Source organism: Nuphar pumila, chromosome 7, assembly GCF_984573655.1.
Source record: "Nuphar pumila chromosome 7, dmNupPumi1.hap1.1, whole genome shotgun sequence".
Taxonomy (NCBI): domain Eukaryota; kingdom Viridiplantae; phylum Streptophyta; class Magnoliopsida; order Nymphaeales; family Nymphaeaceae; genus Nuphar; species Nuphar pumila.
Genome location: NC_143255.1, coordinates 45,848,896 through 45,860,967, shown reverse-complemented (window position 1 = coordinate 45,860,967; position 12,072 = coordinate 45,848,896). Strand labels below are relative to the sequence as shown.

At 38.4% G+C, this 12,072-nt stretch overlaps 1 non-coding gene across 1 annotated transcript; it reads right to left on the bottom strand.

Moving 5' to 3' along the window:
• Positions 1–10,903: 10,903 nt before the first annotated feature.
• LOC149832139 (small nucleolar RNA R71) lies at positions 10,904–11,006 on the bottom strand. Its single transcript, XR_016433433.1, has one exon. It is a non-coding gene; the product is annotated as a small nucleolar RNA R71 (small nucleolar RNA).
• Positions 11,007–12,072: the final 1,066 nt, after the last annotated feature.

Genomic DNA, 12,072 nt, shown 5'->3' with positions numbered 1-12,072 from the left:
CTTTGGGTATATAGGACTTGGAAGGCTTAGACGGAGGAGCCCTCTCACTTTCCTGAGGTATGACAGTAGAGACTGACTGCTCAACACTAGATCTCTCACTTTCTTCTGCAACCTCCCTCGATTGGTACTGCCTCCCACTCCTAAGGGTTATAATTGCTTGATCCTTCTCTTGATGGACACCTGTCATGTGCAGACCATACATCAACTCCATACCCCTAGGATTAACCACTGATTGACTAGGCAGTGTCCCCTCGCTTCGCCTACTAAGTGCCTCGGTGAGTTATCCCATCTATGTCTCTAATTTGGCAATGGACTGCATGTGGGAGCTCAAGTTTGCCTTGAGATCCGATAAGGCATGTAACATCTTGTGCTCAAAGAACTTGCTAGAAGTAGGCTCTTGGGATGGAGGCTGACCAAACGAAGGTTGGGCAGAAGGAAAACTAGATCGCTGAAAACCAGGCATATAACCGCCTTGCCTAGGTGGGTTATGAGAAGGTACAAGAAGATGTTGTAGATTCTTCCATGAGAATTTGGGATGGTTTCACCAACCCGGGTTTTAAGTATTGGAATATGGGTTGGGCACGAGTTTAGCGAAACCTTGCACCATCTGGGCTTGTTCATGAACAAACTCTGGGTATTGTGGCATCGCGGGCAGTCAAACACATGGTGCGTTGGGCTAGCACACAATATACACACTTGCACGACTGGTGAGGGATTTGACAACTCATCCAATTTATGGGTCAACATGTCAACCTTGTTTTGCAACTCAAGGTGTGTCCCTATCTCATAAATGCCAGCCTTTTTTGCTCCATCTTGTGTAGGTGCAACCCTCTCTGATCTTGAGGTTGAAGCATGATGCATTGAATTCTCGCTCAGGGTCTCAAATAAGGCTCATGCCTCATCCTCACTCTTCAACATGAAAGTGCTCCCACAGGCAGTATCAACCATTTGATGGTTCTTCTCGGTCAGTCCATCATAAAAATATTGCACCAGTTGCCAACGGGACACTTAGTGGTGGGGACACTTTCGAAAAAGATCTTTCATCTTCTCCCAGGTGTCATGAAACATTTCTTGGCATTTCGTGCTTTTCATCTATTTCATCTAATCTCATCACCTCTGTTTGTTTTTATGCATTTGTTTCATTCCACCACATCGCATTTGTGCATTTGCATTCACTCTGCATAGTTGCATTTTGCATCTCATATTCATTTCATTTTCCATATCACATTCTCATTTCTGCATTCTCAATTTTATTTTCATCTAATTTTCATTCTCAATTCTGCATATTTTATTTCCCCTTTATTCATTATCTGCATCATCTGTGCATTCTGCATCGGTCATTTGTGCATTGCATCATGTTCATCCGTGAAACTCCTATGCATTTCCCCTTTCTTAACTCTGCATTGTATCATCTCATCTGCATCGCATTTTATAATTTCTTCTGCATCTAATTTTCATCTCTGCATTTCACGGCTGAAGCTCTATGCATTTCATGGCTGAAGCTCTCTGCATTTCACGACTGAGCTTTCATGGGTGAAGCTCTCTGCATTTCACAACTGAAACTCTCTGCATTTCATGGTTGAGCATTCATGGCCGAAGCTCTCTGCATTTCACAGCAGCACTTCATGGTGAAGCATTTGCCGTGAATCTCTGTGAATTTCATGGTTGAGCCTATTTCACGGCTTGGAGTTGATTGTCACTTTCATTTTCACGGCACTTCACAATTGTTGTGAGTTTCACGACTGAGCCTCCATTAGCACTTCACGACACTTGATTTTCACGCCCAATTGATTTTCACGGGTGCACTTCATTTTTCATTTTAAATTCCATTTCATCTTAGGCATTTTTATTTTTATTTTTATTTTTACGTTATTTGCATTTTAGGCACTTCATTTTTACTAAATTTTATTTCGCATATCATTGCATTTTAGGGTTCGTATTTTCATTTGCATTTTTATCTAGCATATTTTACTCTTGCGTATCTTTTGCATATCTTTCATTTCACACATTTTTGTGTATTTTACATTTTTAGCATAGTATTAGTTTTTTTCGTCTTTCACTGCTTGTGTGTTTGTGTCTTGCAGAAAAGCGCAAAGTGAAGGCAAGTGAGCGAGACATGTGGTGGCGCGCATCCGACATGCGACATGAGGCATGAGCACAGAAGACATTTTTGCTTTTCTTTTAGAATTAGAAATTTAATTTCCATTTAATTTTGGGTTTGTAATAAAACCATTTTAAACCTTCTATGTAGGGTAAAATTTGATGTAATAGTTAAGTAGTTTATTTTTTCGTACTTTTCTATTTTTGGCAATAAAGCGTAGTTTAGTTGTGTGTTTGAATACAAAGTATCCCCCGTTCCCTGAGATCGACCCGAACTCCACCACTCGTGCAAGCCGGTTTTATTTTTTTGGTGTCTATCTTTCATGAATTTTCACTTAAAAATCTTTTCAAAATTATTTTAAAAAAAACAAAGACATCACTTCATAATATTAAGTTCATTCTTGTAGGGATGGTTTCTACCTTCTTCTTGGATCAGGTGATAATGTTGCTTCACTTATTAGTAACTATAATTGATCACATCATGGCTAATATGCACAAATTGCATTGGTATCTGATTCCATTAGGATTTAATAAATAATGATAGTATGAATCAATTAAAACTAATTGGAGTCAGAACTAAGACAAAATTCATGGCAAGTGTGCAGTTTCAAGTTTCAACATATTTTGTTCCCAGATTTGCTGAAATTAGTATGTTTCTTTGCAAGAAAAGTTTTCAGCCTTCTTTTTCTCTTTTTTCCCTTTTTCCTTAGTGGTATTAATGCCTCTATTAGAGTTCATTTAGTGGTATAATGAATCTGACCTTCTTCAACTTTGTGATAGTTGGACTTAGTTTTAGTAGCGAGCAGATTCAATCTTTCAAAGTAAGTACATGAGACACTTTATTCTTCCATGAATGTACTAGGTTGTTGTTGTTGTACTCGCCAACTGTGATGTCTGGAGTCTCTCTTCTTGAAAGAAAATCTAAGAACATGCAATAGTTTAATAGGCTAACTTTGTTTGGCAAGCTACATTTGGGCTTCGCTTGGGCAGTGCGGGTAGGCAGAACCAATGTTAAGACTACTTATCCAGGTCACACCGAGAGTCCAACAATCCACCAAATGGATTATATCCAAATCAATGCAAGATCTGATAAGGGAAGGCAACCCCACATCTATTGTTATCTTTATCTACTGTTATCGGTTTCTCTAGAAACTGTATTGTATGTTCGACAACCTTTTTAATATATACAAAACACTCTCGTCTCACAGTGTACAAGTGAACAATGACAACTTTGATTGTTTCTGTATTGTTTTTCATGGTACCAGAGCTCGTCATCTCTAATGATTCCTCATGTTTTTCAATGGCATCCACCTTTCCAGCCACTCAGTGGAACGCCATCGCAAGCTTGGTATCTATCAAGCTAAATCATGAAAACTATCTCCTTTGGAGGTCCCAACTTAAGTATGTTATGCTGAATCAAGATCTTCTTAAGTTTGTGGATGGATCTTCTCTCCAACCTGAGAAGTTTATCACTACCACCGATGGAGGTAAGCAAGAAATTTCTGATTTTCTTGTTTGGTGTCACTCCGATCTGCTAGCCCTTAGTTGGATCAAAGCAACCATATCTGAGCCCGGTCTTGGGCAGATCATGCGAACGAGCACAGCCCGTGAAGCCTAGATTGTGTTGCAAAAAGCATATGGATCTCAATCGCCTCTCAGACTTATGCTTTTGAAGAAAGAACTTACCTTCATCAAGAAGGAAAACATGGAGATAATGTTCTACTTGGATCGCATCAAGTTTTTCATTGATTCCCTTGCAGCATCAAATCATCTTGTTGATGATAGTGATCTAGTTCAGATAGCACTTAACGGTCTTATGATCGAGTATTAAAGTTTTGTCACTTCAATCACCATTGGACCGATTGCTCAGTATTTCACAAATCTATATGATCTACTTATTAATCAAGAAAAATGGGTGCTTATGTTGCACCCTAAGCACTCTGATAGTTTCCACACAACTTTCAATGTATCTAGAGCATGCGGCCGTGGGCATGAGTTCTATCGTGGCCGTGGTAGGGGCCAAGGAAGAGGCTCGTCATGGAATCAGTTGCAGTCGACCACCAATCAAGGCTCTCAAAATCCTGAAAAATGATTTGTGATCTGCCAATACTGTAAAAAATGTGGCCATATTGCCAAAAACTGTTGGGATATACCTAAAGCATTCTCAACTATGTCCTTGCAACAAAACAATGATTATTACTGGTACCCCGACACCAGTGCAAGAAACCATCTAACTATGGATGATCAACAGTTCTCCAATAGATCTCAGTATCAAGGCAACATGTCTATCATGGTAAAAAATGGTAAGACAATTTCTATTTGGAACACAGGTGACTTAGTTTTATCTTCTAATAGCTCTAAATTTGAATTGAAATTTGTTTTACATGTTTCCACCATTGCGAAAAATCTCTTATTTATGGGTCAGTTTGCTGAGGATAATGATTATATTTTCGAAGTCATTCCATCTGAATTTTTGGTTAAGGATCGACAAATAGGCAAGATTCATCTCCAAGGATTGAAAACCAGCGCGGGTCTCTACCCAATGAAAGTCAGTGAATCTCATATGATGGCAGCCTATGCAGGCAAGAAAGTGTCATTTTATCTCTGGCATCAACGGCTGGGCTATGCAAATAAAAAGATAGTTTCATTTCTAAATTTTGCAAATGTCGTTTCTTTTAATCGAGATAAGCAAATAAAGATTTATGAAAGTTTCCTATCCAGAAAACCTCACAAACTTCTTTTTGGTCACTCTCAAACCACCACTTCCCACCCTCTTGAGTTGTTTCATGTCGATGTTTGGGGGGCAGCTCCAATGGTGTCACATGAAGGTTTTCGTTATTATCTTTTGATCGTGGATGACTTCACACGATTTACTTGGCTTTTTCCTATGCACTATAAATCTCAAGTGTTTATTTGCTTCAAGAATTTTAAATCTTCAGTGGAACACCAATGTGGATTTATTATTAAAGCTTTTCAATTAGATGATGGTGGTGAATTCACTAGTAATGACTTTGAAAAAAATTTATATTCTCATGGGATTTTTTATCACTTTTCATGCCCGCACACACCCGAGCAGAATGGGATAGTTGAGCGCAAACATTGCCACATCATGGAAACTGGTCTAAGCCTATTCTATTGAGCCTCTCTTGTGTACAAGTTTTGGTTTAACGCTTTTCGTACAGCTACCTATGTTATCAACCGGTTGCCCACCCTAGTCCTGAACCGCAAGTCCCCATATGAAATGTTTGTTAACCAACTACTTGTCTATCATCATCTTCGTGTTTTTCGTTCTCTATGTTATCTTCTTGTCACCCATTACAACCATTCTAAGTTTTGGCCCAAAACCAAACCTTGTATTTTCCTCGGCTATGCTTCTCGGCATAAGGGATACATATGTTATGCTCCATGCTCTCATCACATATACATCCCTAGGCATGTCTACTTTGACAAGTTCACATTTTCTTTGGTCTCTGATGATGCATGAAATGCACATCATGTAAACAAGTTTTTCATGCGTTTTGTATCAAGTTTAAGGTTTTAAACCCATGTTTAGATGTGTTTTGATAGTAAGGGGCTATGGTTCGAATTTCAGAAAAATCGGAGTTAAAATGAGAGAGTTATGGCTATTTCAGTGTTTGGGCACGGATTTCGAGGTGGATCGGATCCATATCCGACCCAATTAGGTCAATTGGACCTTGGATCAACTCTTAGAAAGCCCAAAACCCAACCCACACACCTATCCATACCCATTTCAAAAAGTTTTTCTAAAAACCCCCCAGAAAGTGGCGCCTAGCAATATTTTATTTTTTAACACTCTTTCTGAAAAATGTCAAAACTATAAATAGTTTTTTTTCAAGAACCCTAGGGGTCTTTGGCTGTGTTTGGACGCCCCCTACAGTGACTCTACAGCAGCAGCTCCTTCCTCTCCATCTTCCCCAAGTGTTGGCCATTGAAGATCGACCTATGCTTGATTTTCAAGCATATTTTCAAGCTTTCTTTGGTTTCTTTTCTTTTCTTTCTTATTCCTTGCTGTCTTTTCACCATTTTTCTGTACTTTTGCAGGTGTAGCAGAGGTGGAGACCATTAACCTTGGGCGGGAGTGCGCAACACACCACCAAGGTGAGCCGGCCCTACCTCCATCCGGCTTTCTACACCCTCCGATCGCGAATCGGCTCACATGCCATCATCGGTGGATCTCCAACGTGTAGCAGCTGCAATAGGTGCCGTTTTTGGTGAAGTACAGCATCCTTGAACTGTAGAAGACGTCTACATCCAGCCACGGTCCGCTCTTCTTCACCCCCCCGGTCGTCGGATCTTCCAAAAGGTAGGTCTTCTTCTTCCTTCTCTTCTAGATAAAACCGATTTGTGTGTGTGGTTTTTGTTTTGTTATTTTCTGTATGTTTCTTGTTTTTCTTTTTATTTCAACCTTAGAATAGCATGCGTGCACAGACCAGCACGTTAGATTAGGTTTTCTTTCATTGGTTGTGTATTCGATTTGTGTTTTTCCATCGTTTTTATCTAAAACGTGCAAATCGGCAAGAGGCTTTTCTAGTCGATTTGGGTTTTTGTTTCCAGCGTGTTATAGGTGTTTTCTTTTTAGAAAATCTCAGACACAAATTTCATTTTGATTCATCTTAGTCGTTAGGTTTGTTTGGGTGTTGTTTTTGCTTGAAAAGAAGAAAAATCGGCTAGACTTTTTCTAGCCGATTCTTGATTTCTACAAAAATATTTTTTCTGTTTTGCTATTTTTGTTTTGTCCAGCTTGTGTCTTGTATTGTGTTGCTGAAAATCTCATTCGAAAATTTCATTTTAGTTTATTCTAAGTAGTGGGTTGTGCGTGTGTTTCGTTTTGATTTTATTTTTGAAAAAAGAAAAAAAATCGGCTAGGGATATTCTAGCCGATCTTTATATTTTTGTTAAAATGGGGTTTAGAGTAGTAAGTTGTGTTGCTTGCTGTGTGTTTAGTGTGTTAACAGTAGCATAAATTGGTGTTAGTCGTTCAATTGTTTTAGGATTGATTTACTTAATTGTTTTAATCATTTTTCGTTTTGGTGTTTGAGTGTATTATTGAAAATTATAAAAATCAAGTTTTCTTTATTTTTTTTATGATTTTAAGTCCAGCATAGTGATGTTATTGTTAGCCTTTGTGTAATTAGGAGTCATTTTTAGTATTTTCTAACTTAGTTTTATCAAAATAGTAGTTACTTGGTTTTATTGCTTTTCGTTATTTTATAATTTTATATTTTTTTTTTTTTTCGTGTAGTTCTTCTTCTTCCCCAAGGTGGGCGGCAGCCATTAGAGCTCTCCTTGAGCTCTTGGTCGATTTTTAGAAAGTCTTAATGGTCATTAGTTGAGTTAGGGAGGTGTCTAGATTCAATGTATTAGGGTTTATTGTTTTAGCCGTTTTTAGGGTTGTATTTAGGTAAGTTTTGGAATTAGGTTAGCATTAACTCCTAGGAAATCGATTTTCCATTTATGTTCTTTTGTTCCCTAGGTATAATTAAGTCTATTAGTTTAGAAAGTAGCATCCATTGAAGTTGGCGATTTTTGAGAAGGGAGGTAATTAAAGTAATTGAAAATTGGAAAGCTTTTGGAAAAAGGATATTCTTCAAAAATCGTGTGAGGCATTTAAGAAAGATTTGAATTTTGAATGTGCATTAAAGAAGGAGTTACTCCTTAACTTTGGAAAGTGTTTTGCAATTAAACCAAAATTCCAATCTAGGTTACACGATTTCCATAGAGCATTAAAAGCATTTTAATTCCATCTTGAAAAGCAAAAATCGTGGATTTCTAGATTGGCCTTTTCAGATTTCCAAAAAGGCATTAAAGGCAATTAAGGAGTGTAACCCCCTCTTTAAATGGGGCGATTTTTGAGAATCCAAAGCATTTCAAAGTTTGAATATTGGTAATTATTACATTCCTTTTTCCAACCTCCTCCATTAAAATCGTGAACTTTGGTTACTACTTTAGTCTAGACCTAACCTAGTCAAACTGAGCCTAGGTCGAGTCAACACCTCGTCTACACCCCCTTTGAGTCTAGTCAAAACCTAGCCTAGCCCAAGTCAAAGCCTAAACCGCACTTAGGTCAAGTCTAAAACCAAAGCCCAACCTTAGTCAAACCTAGTGGAGTCAAACTTAGTTCAAGCCTACCTAAACCGAGTTCACCCTAGTCTTGCTAAACCTAAATCCAAGACCATTGGAGTCAACCGAACCTAGTTGACTAAGGAAACTCAAAACCGAACCCATCTAGACTAAACCAACCTTCGTTGACTAAGTCAACCCTCAACTGAGTCCAACCTAGTCTTAGTAACCTAACCAAGTCAAAACCTAGCCCTAGTCGAGTCCTAGTCCAACCCAAGGTCGAGTCAACCTTAGCCAAACCCGAGCCTAGCTAAGTTAAGATAGAGCCTAGTTGAGTCAACCATAGTCACATTCCAAGGGCTGCACCCCATGGGTCGTTAGTGGTCTCTTCTCCTTTATATTTCAGTCATCTTGTCTTTAGAATAGTTAGTTTAGTTATTTATGTAATCATTTTAGTTAGATTTTATCATTGGTTGATTGAATGTGTTATTGTTAATGTCTTTTTCTTATTAATAGTTTAGTTAGCATAGTCGTATCTAGTTTATGTGTATTGCATGTCTTATGCATATAGTTACTTTCTTGCATTAGTATTTTAGGGACATTTACATCATTAGCTCATTCAAGGCAAAGTCATGAAATGCATATCATTTGTCATTTAAATCTCATTTAGTTTTATCATAGTCAATATCAGCATATATTATGTCATATAGAAGTATTTAAGTCTGCATTATAGTTAGATTACGTTCATAGTGTTTAAAATAGATTCATATAGTGAATAGTGCATTGAAATAAAAACCAGATTTTTGCCCTATCGCACTAGCATTATTTTCTGTGCATAAACTCTGTGTTTTCCAAAAAAATTTCGTCTATTCACTTTATTGACGTGTTATTTCACTGCAGACCAAATTTCAGCTCATTCGGAGTTGAGTTGGTTTGATTTTTAAGCGTTTTGCGAAAACCGCTTTTTCTGGATTTTAAATTACAGGACTGGCGATATCCTGATTTTTCTCAGATTTGAAACGCTTATATCTGGAGTTCCCGATACTGTTTTTCAATTCTGTAAAAACTGTCGTTTTGTTCAATCTGTTAGTTGCAGAACAGAACAAATTTCGGGAAAATCGGACCTCGTTTGCCCTGTCAAACAGTGGTTTTCCGATAACCTGTCAGAATGCTATTTTACACTAGTTAGGGGCAGTTTCGTAATTTTCTTAATTTCGGCCTTTTAGATTTGTTTTTAGTAGTTTCTGCATTTTAGGAGTTGCATCATCATCATACAGCATTAGTAGAGTTAAATTGAGTAATTTTAGCATTAATTTAGTATTTTAGTTAATTTTTGCTTGATAAATAGTATTTGCTTTACAATTTTCGTAAAATTAGAACTAGTCTTAGTTATTGTTTTCGTTATTCGAATAGAAAACTAACTTTGTATTTTTCTGCATCTTTAGGTTGAAAAACATATTTAGTGTCCAGGGATATTGTCCAAGTGAGAAGATTCTTTAAGTGGCGAAACGACGGAAATACCCTTGGTGTGGAGCAGAAGACTGATTGCTTGTTTACTTTTCTTTTAGTGTTTAATTGCAGTTGTATTAACTTTGTAATTGTAGGTTGACATTTGGCATTAATAAATTGAATTTTATAGAAATATTGTGTTTAATTCCTGTTCCCTGAGGATCGACCCGTACTTACCACTTTGTGGAAAGTCGGTTTTTATATTTTTGGTTGACGATTTTCCAAAGTTTTATTGAAAATAATTGTTTTAAAAAGAGTATTCCAAAATATCAACCAAATTTTGGCGCCGTTGCCGGGGAACGGCGAATTAATTACTTTATTTCTTAGAGTTTAATTTATTATTATTTTGTTTTAGTTAGTTAATTAGTTGTTTTCTTTTTAGTTAGTAGGATTAGTAAGTGAACATAGGATTAACATAGTTAGTAAATATAGGATTCACATATTGTTCTTTTTAGGATTCACTTAATTATCATTCTGCAAGGAGCGATTAGACAGGTGGGTTTTAGAAATACATAGTTTGTGATTTCCTGTATTTATTTGTTTTAGCATTTTAGAATAGTTTACTTTGTATTTAATTATTTAGTATAGAATTCTGACATAGCTATATAGCATATTTGTTTGTTTTTAGTTACTGTTATTTGCTTATTTACATTTTAGTATCTGTGCTAGTTTAATTTTTTAGTTAGGTCGTTTGCTTACATCTGGTCTTAGTACCAGTGTATGCAAGGTCGACGAGGTCTAGGAACCCCATTACACCCATTTGTTGACAACCCAGAGAGAATTTTACATTCTCATCGAAGTTCGGCAACAATGGCTGACATGGATCCTCCACCTCCACCCCCAGTTCTTTCACGCCCTCTGCGGGAATACTTCATTTCCACAGACTATGTTCAGGCATCCTGCATTCGGAGACCCGATGTAGGAGCGCCACATTATGAGATTAAGGCCAGCATTATTCAAATGCTTCCATCCTTTTATGGCCTTAGTCATGAGGATCCCTACCGACACTTAGATGAATTCCTCGAAATCTGTTCTACTGTTAAGATACAGAATTTCGATGATGATGCATTGAGGTTGACTCTATTCCCTTTTTCATTGAAGGACAAAGCCAAGTATTGGCTAAAGTCCTTAGATTCTGTAGAAATAGAGTCCTGGGATCAGTTGCAACAGGAGTTTCTTCGGAAATACTTTCCCATTGGTCGCACGAACCAATATCGTAGAGCCATCACTAGCTTTTCAGAGTTAGATGGTGAGCGCTTTCATGAGACCTGGGAGAGAATGAAGGATCTCCTCAGGAAATGCCCCCATCATCAGGTGCCGAAATGGCAACTGGTGCAGAGTTTCTATGATGGATTGTCTGACAAGAATCGTCAGATGATCGACTCTTCATGCGGTGGGACATTCATGCTGAAGAGCGAGGACGAAGCATGGAGGCTATTTGATACATTGGCCGAGAATTCACTCCACCATGCTTCGAGCTCTCATTCTGATAGAGCCACACCCAGCATTCAGAAGAAAGCTGGCGTTCTTGAGATTGGTCCATCTACTGCACTGCAGTGTAAAGTAGACATGATTGCTCAGAAGCTGGACCAGCTTCTCTCAGGACCATCCACTACACAGCAGGTGTGTACTCTTTGTGCCAGTCCGACACACGAGATCACTGAGTGCCCTTCGGCAGCTCAGTACCCTGAATTTGTTCAAGAACAAGTTCAGGCAGCTCAGGGTTACGTTAGACCGCCAAATAACCCATTTTCATCGACATATAATCCGGGTTGGCGTAACCATCCCAATTTTTCTTGGAAGAATCCACAGTCTTCTATACAGTTGCCTTCTTCCTCTCAGCCAGTTCGGCAGTCATCTTTTACTCAGCCATTTCAAAGACCGAACTATTCGCAGTCTTCTTCTTCTTCAGTTCCTTCCCCGATTCAGCAGGAGTCTGCCCCGCAGACATCTTTTGAGGAGAGACTTCTCCAGGCATTTCAAGAGGTGAAAACCTCTAATCAGAACGCCTTCGAGAAGTGTAGCCAGATTTTGAGCTCGCATACGCAGTCCATTGCGAAGTTAGAGTCGCAAATGGGACAGTTAGCTGAGGCTATTAGTAGGAGACCCGAGGGTACATTGCCGAGTCAGGCTGTCATGAACCCGAAGGGTAAGGACCAGATGACTGGAGGCCTATTTCATACTGAGACACAGCAGCATGCTAAATCAGTTATGGCCTTGAGGAGTGAACATGAGTATCACGTTGAGAGTAGAGAGAAGATAGAGGAGCCAGAGACCATTGTTTCACCTACGTCGGCTCAATCATCATCCCCATCCCTATCATCACCTTCATCATCTTTATCCTCAGAGAAGAAGAAGGATAGGAGTGAGCCTTCTCGCAAA